Source organism: Tupaia chinensis, unplaced genomic scaffold (assembly GCF_000334495.1).
Source record: "Tupaia chinensis unplaced genomic scaffold, TupChi_1.0 Scaffold000270_2, whole genome shotgun sequence".
NCBI lineage: Eukaryota > Metazoa > Chordata > Mammalia > Scandentia > Tupaiidae > Tupaia > Tupaia belangeri.
Genome location: NW_006159751.1, coordinates 4,904,312 through 4,913,435, shown reverse-complemented (window position 1 = coordinate 4,913,435; position 9,124 = coordinate 4,904,312). Strand labels below are relative to the sequence as shown.

Genomic DNA, 9,124 nt, shown 5'->3' with positions numbered 1-9,124 from the left:
CATACATGGGAATGATCAGATAACTCTCATTATTGGGCTGTAAAGATGTCCTTCCAAGTGTCCTTCAATTGCACACGGACATACATGTAACCAAAGGGATTTGTGCAAGTGGTATCATGCTATCTTCAGACTCAGTTTAGTCACAGCTCTAGAGCGCTTTTCCCGATCTGCCTTACATAGCTGTTTCACCATTTTTATTTATTTGTTTATTGGCTCCTTTCTCTTTTTCTCCTCCTTTGTCAGTTTTCTTCTTCTCTACTGTCAACTTCTTTCTCTTCTCCATTCTTGGCTTTTTCTTCTCTACTGTCAGCTCCTTTCTCTCCGCCATTGTTGGCTTCTTTCTCTCTCTCTCTCTCTCTCTCTATCCTGAACACTGTTATAAACTGCTTTATTATAGCCTTCCCGATTTTGAGCAATTTCAGTGGCAAAAACTGAATCCTGGGGGGCAAAGATGGTGTTTTCCTCAGTGTAAGCCTGAGAACAATCTAGTCGTAACAAAGTACCATAGTTGAAGTCTTCTACAATCCCATCAAACTTCATGCAGAATAGCTTTCACTTCTCTTTAGCTGATGCCTATTTGAGTTCTTCTGGGTCCAGTACATCTATCCTGCGTTTCTCAGAAATTTCCCAAAACTCATCCACTTCGATGAGTTTCAGGAACTGTGGGTCAACTGATGAAATCAGCTTGATTCACCATGCTGCATTGCTCTCATGGCCCAAGCCATCTCAATGCCGGGCTTCCAATCCATGTCCTTTGTCCACCTACACTTTGGGAATCCAGTTCAAGCTTCACTTCCTCAGAAGTCTTCTACAGCCTCAGTCCTTAGAGGTCTCTCCTTTGTCTAAATTCTTTGGATCTTATGGTCTGACCCACTCATATCGTTGCCATATGATTCTGTTGGCAGCGAAAGAACATGTGACACCAGCTCCCCGGAAACCTGCTCATCAGTTCCACTAGTAGCCTCCATGTTGCAGCCCACCTGTTGGGTTGTTTTTAAAGCCTCCATGTGGTCAGCATGTGGGATCTGACTCCATTAACCACTATGCCATGGGGGAGGATTCTTCATTTTGATGTTTGTCAAATATCCATCTTGGTGTGTTCATCTTATTTTAGAGCTAATACCAGGTGGAACGCTGCAGTTTTTATTTAGAAATATGTTTAATAGGGCCAGCAGGTAGCATGGTGGTTAAGGTGCTGGACTCCCACTGACCGCTATTAAAGTCCCAGACCTGGCAGCTTTCTTATTTTCCCTCTCTTTCGGGTGAGCACATGTACTCTTTAGCAAATTTAAAATAATATTACAATAAATAGACTAATATGCATATGTTTCTCCTGTACACATGTGTAGCATGCAATAGAAAGTAAAGATGGGGGCCAAACAAGTGGAGTGGGGGTTAAAGTACTGGACTCCCACATGGCCAACCACGGTTCAATTCCCAGACCTAGCAGCTTGAAAATCACGCTGGGCACGTGCCTACCTGCTCAAAATCTCAAGAAGGGAATGGAAGAGAAGGGATTGCAGCATTACCATCGCCCTCCCAAACACCCCCCCCCTTCTTACTTTCTGTCTGTTTCTGTCTCTCCATTGAGTGCTCTTGTCCTATGGCAAAAACAAACTTTTAAAAAAAAAAAAAAAGAAAGAAAGAAAGAGAAGAAAAAGGAAGTAAAGATTGAAGGGTAAATAGAGGTACTTTGAATAGTGGTCTGTATCCCTGGCTGAAAGTCAGAAACCAAGGGGAGGGGTGTAGAAAATAAGCCAATGCCTAGGATCTAACCTAATCTAGTTAATTATAGAGTCTATGTAAGAACCAGGTTTGCTTGCTTACATGCTTGCTTGCTTTACTTATTTATTTAAAGATGCTTAGATGGTTGTGTTGGATGAATAGTCAGGATTAAGAACCTAGATCTAGAGTGCTGGAAAATCACTGAAGATTTTAGATGAGATGAAAATGGGATTTTTTTTTCTGTTTGCTAGTATTTTGTGACAGAAAATGGCAAGAGTAGTCACTGGAAGTTGATGGATGTATTAGACTTCTGGACTAAAATATGTCTTAGGACAAGAAATTAATACAAAAGATGGTGAAGGGAAAAGTAGTAAGACTTGCAACATTGAGTATAGAGGTGATGAGGGACAAATCAAAATAAAGTGGCTCCTACCTCAAGCTGATTACATTACTTACCGATCATAGGACGTTTTTAAAGTGTTCCGAGTACTTTGAGGACCTTTTCATCTAGTCAGGGTGATATTGGGTCATTGGAAATATGACATGTTTTTCTATGCAAAAATGCATCATGACTTTTCAGACGACCCGATAATAGGTGAATGATTTAAATAAAGTTAAAAGATCAGATGTGTAAACATTTGACACTTTAAGGAACAAAGTCATGTGAAAGTAGCTATAGATCGGCCATTATTATTACTGAGTTTTCATTTTGCCTACAAGGAAGCACACCTAAAATGATTAAGCAACTTCCCTGTGGTATTTACTAGTAAATATCAGTAATCGAGATTGAACTCTCCTAGTCTTAGCTATTTCCCCCCTCTGACCTCTCAGCTTTTAGCCATTTTATTATTTTTAGGTTTTTGCTGTAGGGCACATGCACTCCCTGGAGAGACAGAGAGAGAAAATGAGAAATCTCTCGATGAGGACAGCCACATCACAGTCCCTTTTCCATTCTCCTCCTGGGATTTTGGACATGCATGTACACATGTCTTGCATGATTTTCAGGCCACCAGATCTGGGTGAGTGCTTTAATTATCATGCTGCCTGCTGGCCCCTACTGGTTTTTTTTTGTTTGTTTGTTTTTTTAGTATTTTGTTTTTAATCATTTAATCAACAGTATAAACATTGCTTCAGTTTCTCATACTTGTTTCAATCTGTATCTTACACTAATGTCAGTATATCTGCACATCTAGATATATTATTTATATACCTGCCTATATTTATGTTGGTCGTTAGGTTATTTTTTATAACTTTGCTCTGATCAGCTGGTGATGAGGAATACTGGCGGAATACCTGAAATCAGTGCCAGGAGCAGAAAATAGGGTTATTATAAAATATGTTTGATTCTTGTTCTCTCTTCATTTTTTAGATTTCTCAGATTAATTTTTTTTTTAATTTGTTCATTTGACAGAGAGAAAGGGAAAGAAAAAGCACCTCCACTCCATTGAGTTCATACATGGGAATGATCAGATAACTCTCATTATTGGGCTGTAAAGATGTCCTTCCAAGTGTCCTTCAATTGCACACGGACATACATGTAACCAAAGGGATTTGTGCAAGTGGTATCATGCTATCTTCAGACTCAGTTTAGTCACAGCTCTAGAGCGCTTTTCCCGATCTGCCTTACATAGCTGTTTCACCATTTTTATTTATTTGTTTATTGGCTCCTTTCTCTTTTTCTCCTCCTTTGTCAGTTTTCTTCTTCTCTACTGTCAACTTCTTTCTCTTCTCCATTCTTGGCTTTTTCTTCTCTACTGTCAGCTCCTTTCTCTCCGCCATTGTTGGCTTCTTTCTCTCTCTCTCTCTCTCTCTATCCTGAACACTGTTATAAACTGCTTTATTATAGCCTTCCCGATTTTGAGCAATTTCAGTGGCAAAAACTGAATCCTGGGGGGCAAAGATGGTGTTTTCCTCAGTGTAAGCCTGAGAACAATCTAGTCGTAACAAAGTACCATAGTTGAAGTCTTCTACAATCCCATCAAACTTCATGCAGAATAGCTTTCACTTCTCTTTAGCTGATGCCTATTTGAGTTCTTCTGGGTCCAGTACATCTATCCTGCGTTTCTCAGAAATTTCCCAAAACTCATCCACTTCGATGAGTTTCAGGAACTGTGGGTCAACTGATGAAATCAGCTTGATTCACCATGCTGCATTGCTCTCATGGCCCAAGCCATCTCAATGCCGGGCTTCCAATCCATGTCCTTTGTCCACCTACACTTTGGGAATCCAGTTCAAGCTTCACTTCCTCAGAAGTCTTCTACAGCCTCAGTCCTTAGAGGTCTCTCCTTTGTCTAAATTCTTTGGATCTTATGGTCTGACCCACTCATATCGTTGCCATATGATTCTGTTGGCAGCGAAAGAACATGTGACACCAGCTCCCCGGAAACCTGCTCATCAGTTCCACTAGTAGCCTCCATGTTGCAGCCCACCTGTTGGGTTGTTTTTAAAGCCTCCATGTGGTCAGCATGTGGGATCTGACTCCATTAACCACTATGCCATGGGGGAGGATTCTTCATTTTGATGTTTGTCAAATATCCATCTTGGTGTGTTCATCTTATTTTAGAGCTAATACCAGGTGGAACGCTGCAGTTTTTATTTAGAAATATGTTTAATAGGGCCAGCAGGTAGCATGGTGGTTAAGGTGCTGGACTCCCACTGACCGCTATTAAAGTCCCAGACCTGGCAGCTTTCTTATTTTCCCTCTCTTTCGGGTGAGCACATGTACTCTTTAGCAAATTTAAAATAATATTACAATAAATAGACTAATATGCATATGTTTCTCCTGTACACATGTGTATATATGTTTCATTTCTCTCCTCTACACATTTCTCATCTACTTACTGCAACAGCTCAAATGAGATTTGTTTCCTTCACTTAAGTAATTTCCCAAAGGATTTCAAGACTATGCCACTTTAATAAAAAACTAAGGCTTTCTTTCCTATTATATCAAGTTGAAATGATTCATAATCTGGCTCCTATACACCTGTCACCTCACATATTCCATTTCACTTTAACCAGCCTTCTGTTCTAGCCTGTCTAGCCTATTAATTTTCTCTAGACTAATAAGCCACACTTGTTGCCACAGTCATTCATGCAGAAAAGTTCATTTGATGCCAGGCTTAGAAAGTCATATGATATGTGGTCCCTGTTCTCAGGGCACGTAAAATTTTGTGGCATATTCTGACTTGGCTTATGTGATACCTCATGCCTAAAATACTCAGCTGTTTATCCTAAAATGCCAATTTTTCTGGTTCAGTTCAATTTCTACCTTACTTTAAAATACATTTTCTCTGTTCACCATATTTTGATGCACATGTAGTAGTTAACAATAAGGAGTATTACTATTATATTGGGTCCTTGGAAAAGTCATGACATGTTTTTCTACACAAAAATTGTGACTTTTCTGACAACCCAATAGTATGTGACATAGTAGGTACCAGGATATTAGTTGAGCAAATTAATGTTTGGATTTTTGTTCTATATTTTGGTTTACTTTATCTGTAACTTTTGTCTTAGTAAGATCGTAAACTCTGATGACGGGAGCTTCTTCCTCCCCCACACTCCCTGCAAACCTAACACATTTCCTTGCTTATACCACTTAAAATGTTATGCTTTGTATCTTTGAACTTATTTAAGGGTGTGAAGTCAATAAGGACTGGAAAATTTGAGGTCTAAGGTACGTGATACCAAAGGAGGTAGTTATTAGTACTTGAGAGATTGCCTGAGTGTGCTTTTATATTTCTTGGGTTAGCTTGCTTGAACAACAACTCTAAGAAAAGAGTTTGTCCCCTTTCTCACTACTATCTCTGGTTCTTTTATGTAACAATGTTTTCATTCTTTATCTCTAGTATGAAGTGTAACAGAACAGACTTTACCACCTGAAACTGCTGCTTCAAGTTCAGATCAGGCAAGGAACAAACCTCGTAACAACCAACAAGACCAAAGAAGAGTACACTTAAGTTGAAGACACAACACTTGATCTGAAACAAGAAGTTTGTGCCTACTCAACAGCTTTGAAAGAGCACTTCCCAACGCTGCTAGTAGTCTTTGTTTTCTTCAGTGCTGTACTGTGAGATTCCCCGGTGCAGCAGCAGTTGTATTCTTTATTAGCTTGGTAGATCATTTTCTCTCGCTCTTTTTTTTTTTTTTTTTTATTTTTTTTCGCTCTTTTTTTTTTTTTTTTTTTTTTAATACTAGCAACTTTCATCCTTTGAAACGTGTGCTGAAAGAGAAGAATCAGCAAATACTACTGAAAGTGCAATATTTTGATTATCACTGCGAGGTAGGTTTGTAGTTGGCTATTATCATTAAGAATCATTTCTGTCATTTCTCAACTCTTATTATTTGGTCAGATATAAAATCTTAATCTATTCTCTTCACAAGTTATTTAGAAAGCCCCCCACCACCACCCCCCGGCCAATATTTGCCCAAGGGCTCATGCACCCATGAGAGAGAGAGAGAACGAACAGCCTCCCCCCCACCATGGGAAGTGGTCATGTTATAGACCCTTCTTCATATTTTCTTCCCTTCGGGATTTTGGGTGCACATGCATGCCCACAGACCTAATATGTTTATCAAGCCACCAGGTTTTATATTGGAACCACACAATCAGCCATGTGGGATCTCCACCTTAACCATCATCCCACAGGCTGGTCCCAAAAAACAATTTCAAATTTTACCCTTTTGGTTTGTTTGTTTGTGAGAGATTTTTGCTATAGGGTGCATGTGCTCGCCTAAGAGATAGAAAGTGAAAAATTTCTCCCTGAGGGGATGGCCACGTTGCTATCCCTTCTCCTCTTGGGGTCTTGGGTGTGCACACGTATGTGCCTGGCATGAGTTTTAAGCTGCTAGATCCAGGACTGAAACTGCAGTCAACTACATGGGAGTCTAGCAGTGTAACCATTATGCCATGTGTTGGTCCCTACATTTTATATTTTTAACTGGTAAAAACATATTAATAGATTAATTTATTGTCTCTTAATTGGTGAGGACAGTATTTATGACCAAAACTTGAGTTTTTTTGCACAAGATTATATTAATACATGCTGATCTCTTTCGATTTATTGATCTATTAGAGAAGCTCTATCTGTACTATAAGGGAATTTCAGCATTTCCGATATGGATGCCCATTGCAGTTTTAAAGTATCAGGTGTGATGCCAGTTGTAGTCTTTGTACAGGGGTTTTTGAAACCTAGCTGATATTTGATACTGAGATCCCTGTTTTCATCCCCTCTTCAAATAGTTACCTTCTTGGGACCAGCAGTTAGCATAATGGCTGTGTCGCTGGACTCCCATGTAGTCGACCGCAGTTTGAGTCCAGGAACCAGTGGCCTAAAAACTCAAGCCAGGTGCATGTGCTTGCATGTCCAGGATCCTAAGAGGAGAAGGAAGGAGAAGGGATTGTGGTGTGGCCATCCCCCCTGGGGGATGATTTCTCACTTTCTGTCTCTCTGTCTCTCTCTGTCTTTCTGGCAAGCACACGCGCCCTATAGCAAAAACCTCTCAAAAAAAAAAAGGTTACCTTCTTGAAGGAAGAGCCTTGCTTTATATGCATTGCCAGTGTACTTCCCACTAGCTGGTACTCTGCGTGTTTGCTTGGAAGACAGGTTTACTATGTTGTTAGTCATTAAAGTTAGGCATTCATTCAGTAATAAGTGATTAAGATATAAATGAACTTGGTATTTCAAACAGTTTATTATAAAATTTGAGAGTTTAATTTAGCTAAAAGAGAAGTATTCATAAATGCTAAGAATTTAACTAAAGGAGCAGTTCCCTGGAAGGAAAAGAGGAGGGTAAAGAAAGCCTACAGAGAAAAGACATTTGAAGGTAGTAGTACTTTCTTAAGGAGATGAGCCTTCTGAGGACAGTATTAACAGACTCAGGGAGATTTGAAAGTACATGGTATATAAAGTGATCCATTGGGGACCAGCAGTTAGCGTAATGTCTGTGTCGTGGGATTCCCATGTAGTCAACCGTGGTTCAAGTCCCAAACCCAGTGGCTTAAACTCACACCTGGCACATATGTGCGCGTGCCCAAGATCTCAAGAGGAGAATGGAGGAGAAGGGATTGCGGTATGGCCATCCCCCCGGGGGGTGATTTCTAACTTTATATCTCTCTCTGTCTCTCTGTGTCTTTCTGGCAAGCGCACATGCACTATAGCAAAAATAAAACCGCTGGGGGAAAAAAAATAAATAAATTGATCCATTAGTAACTGAGTAGACAGTACAATTTTGTGAGTTGAGTAGAATGACTGGAAAAAGACTTACTAGAGTCAGTTTCTGGCTTTATTCTGTAGAATCATTGGAAGTTTATATGCAAGAACTTGATTGATTCTGTTTTTTAGAAGTATTGCCTCAGATTTTAAAGTTTGATTATTTTTTTTTTTAAGAATTATTTAACTTTATTTATTCTTATTTCCCAGTTTGATCAGAGAGAGACAGGGCAAGAGAGAGAGGGAAAGTGAGAAAACAAGCCACCAGGTCCAGGACTTAAACCACGGTCAGCCATGTGGGAGTCCAGCACCTTTAACCACCATGCCACTTGTCAGCCCCATTATTATTATATATTTTTAATTTGCTATAGGACATACACACTCATCAGAGAGAGACCAGGTGATAGGGGAGACAATGAAACTAGAGAGCAAGCTGTGAGGTCTGGAAATCGAACCACAGTCAGCCATGTGGGAGTCCGAGCCTAAACCACTACACCATCTGCTGGCCCTGATTTTAAAAATTTTTAAAGAAATATTTGGAAGTGTATCTTTAAACGATGTCTTTTGAGGGGTTGGGGGGAGAGGTTTTCGCTACAGGGCCCGTGCGCTCGCCAGACAGACAGAGAGACAGAAAGCGAGAAATCACCCCCCAGGGGGGATGGTCACGCCGCAATCCCTTCTCCTCCATTTTCCTCTCGGGATCTTGGGCACGCACGCACACGCGCCCGGCGTGAGTTCTAAGCCACCGGGTCCGGGACGCGAACCTCGGTCCACTGCGTGGGAGTCCAGCGACATAGCCATTACGCTAACTGCTGGTTTCCAGTTTTTGTTTCTTGATGGTGGTTTTTCTTTTGCCAAAGGGTTTATTCAGTTACTTGAGAGATACAGAGGGAGAGGAAGGAAGTACCCCACAGTGGAATGTGTTTACGCTACAGTCCATCCCTTCTTCATTTCTTTATCTTGTCAAGGATTGGAGTACACATACCTGGTGTTTTTCAAGCTGCTAGGACAGGGATGAGAATTGTGTCCAACCATGTGAGATCCAGCTCCATATCACAGGGTTGCCCAAATGGTACTGCTTTTGAAGGATAGACCAACAATGGGAAGACATGTTTAAAGCACTGGCTAGAATGTAAGGAAGAGAAAAGCTAGGGTATAGGTGGAGGAAACAGACAGCAGGGATTCCA

The 9,124-nt window shown here is 40.5% G+C and overlaps 1 protein-coding gene and 2 pseudogenes across 3 annotated transcripts in view; 1 reads left to right on the top strand and 2 right to left on the bottom strand.

Annotated features, from left to right (window-relative positions):
- LOC102498333 (protein PBDC1-like) lies at window positions 1-1,163 on the bottom strand (annotated as a pseudogene).
- Window positions 1,164-3,176: 2,013 nt separating this feature from the next.
- LOC102497934 (protein PBDC1-like) lies at window positions 3,177-4,337 on the bottom strand (annotated as a pseudogene).
- Window positions 4,338-5,550: 1,213 nt separating this feature from the next.
- CSDE1 (cold shock domain containing E1) overlaps window positions 5,551-9,124 on the top strand; it is a 43,383-nt gene continuing 39,809 nt past the window's right edge. For all 3 annotated transcript variants that reach the window (XM_014588248.2, XM_014588247.2, XM_014588250.2), the window contains exon 1: window positions 5,551-6,007. The gene's annotated coding sequence lies outside the window, so the exon portion shown is untranslated. The remainder of the gene's footprint in view (window positions 6,008-9,124) is intronic.